Below are 2,468 nucleotides of genomic sequence, written 5' to 3'. Positions count from 1 at the left end.
TCATTCAAAAGTACCTTCAACATGAACTCACGGTGAAGTTCTTGTAATAGGTTATACTGCATATTTGGGGGAGGCTGGACAACAAACATTGCACCATACATTAAGTCACATGTTTCACTACCGGATCATCATCAATGCCTTATTACTCACTGTGTATTGTCGCCTAGATACACACACAGAACCTACCACAATGCCCAATTTCTAAAGAATAAACAATTACCTTTAACTTAAGATTGCCTAAATCTAACTCTTGTATCACAACCAAAAGGAGACAGGAAAGAAAATGTTCTAAAATTAGACCGGGACTACGTTCGGATACTGAACCGGAACTTATAATTGTGATCTGGTTCCACACCGCAAAACATACTACTGTATACCGAACTTTATTATAACAGATGATTTGGTGACAAATACAACTATTCTGTAACCGTTATAATTCATTTTGACAGTATCTTTTCTTGAAAGAAATGCAAACATGTCCAAGTGCCGGTACGATGGAAACTACCATGCTATGTATTGTTGGAACAAAATACATGGGTTGACCGGAATACCGGTAATACCATATTGGCCCATGTAGTCAAGTCCAGAAAGAAACATTCGATGTAATTCGTCGTTATTGAGAACTATATTCGGAACTACTTTCGTTCTCATGGAACTCAGTGGTCGTGGAAGCAGACAAAGTTATAATCAGAATAAATTAGCCTTTTTTGTCGAAACATATTGAGGTGTACTGTACAATTAATAAATCTGCTATTCCTACAGCTACTTCCGATGTTATTTCACCACGTGACGGAAATGACCGAGCGATATCCCGATTGCTGCAATACCCTCGGTATAAAGACGTTTCCTAGACTCTGATAGAATTTTATATATATATATATATATATATATATATATATATATATATATATATATATATATATATATATATATATATATGATAACAGGCTCTTTGGTTTCACTACACGTTGCATCAACCAATCCACTTATTTTCATTTGATTACTTTTTATTAGTCAACTTAGCTTTAACAAATCCTGTACCGACTTAAACGTAGACTAAGTGGTCATGTGGTCAAAATGATAGACTGGTTATTCCTGAAAAAGGATGGGTATAAAGCGAGCAAAATAAGTAATTCAGCATTTTTTAAACCCACATTTTTTATTGTGACCAGATTAGCAATCTTAAATAAACGTTCCATGCAGAGATATAAGTACTTTATTTGTTTCAAATATAACGATTTCATATTTATTATTTATACATAGAAGATCACTGTGCAATGAAAATTGGAAAAAGTTGAGTAAAATTGGGAAGGATAATATTTTCCTGAAATTTATGCGTTTTTAACAAGCATTAATTAAACATTTAATTCACAAATTGAAATAAAATCTAAACTAATGTGGTATATATTCTTTCCCATTCCAAATGGCGCTAACTTGGACCATATATGGCCTGTAGTTTCTGTAAACCTGGATAATAAATGATGTCCTTTCAGTTTTCAAATCAAGGAGACATTGGTATTCAGTAAATGTACACACTGTTAATCAGTACATGTACAGATTGTTAATCGGTACGTGTACACAGCGGAGATTAATTTCCGCATAATGTGTCCTAGATGGTTTTAACCCAGTCTGGTCTCAACATATTGCTTTTTGCACGAAATTTCCTCTCATTTTCTTCTTGAGTGTACATCGCTAGACACAAAATAAACTGTTCACACCCAAGCAATTTATACTTATGTTCCATTTTTGGTCGTTGTACCACGCATTTTGGCGATATGACTTTAAATGAACCTGGCAGAAAATATACATTGTAATTAATTAATACTGATATGGGTAGTTAAAGTAACATGATTGTAATAACAAATAACTAAACATAGAAATAATAAAGATTCTCCTTTAGTTTCGAAAACATTGCTAAAACTTAAAAAAAAATTAAAAAAATCTGTAAAGTCCAAAATATTAATATTTATTTATACTTGATAGATGCAACATGTAGGTTGTAAAGTTGAGGTTACTCACCCGTAACATCAGTGACCACTATGGTTTCTGTACACGATCACTATTCTGTGCAGGTGCTTTACTATAAATTTATTGGGTTGTCTCAAAATGGCTTTGAAATGTTGTTTTTTTTTTTTGTTTTTTTTTTTAGGGGAGGGCAATTTTTGTGTGATGTTTGAGAGGGTAAAAAAAAATAATATGTTATTATAGTGTTATTATAGTGGCAGTTGACTGAATATTTTACCTATCTGCAAATACAATAACCCGGTCTATGTATCTCTCAGTTGGTATTAACTATAAATTATATTTGCTGCTGTACTAATTTGAAGTCATGTGACTAAATACAAATGCAAAGACCAAATATTGGGACTTAAACCTCAGTCAAATATTAAAATGTGCCGATGCCTTTAGACCGCCAACCAGAGGCATTACGGCATTTATATAGAAGCGTGTCGGACATTCAGGCATAA

The sequence above is a fragment of the Sinohyriopsis cumingii genome, chromosome 2, assembly GCF_028554795.1.
Source record: "Sinohyriopsis cumingii isolate HCF-2022 chromosome 2, ASM2855479v2, whole genome shotgun sequence".
NCBI classification, from domain to species: Eukaryota; Metazoa; Mollusca; class Bivalvia; order Unionida; family Unionidae; genus Sinohyriopsis; species Sinohyriopsis cumingii.
The sequence above is the reverse complement of the archived record's forward strand: the minus strand, read 5'-3'. Positions refer to the sequence as shown.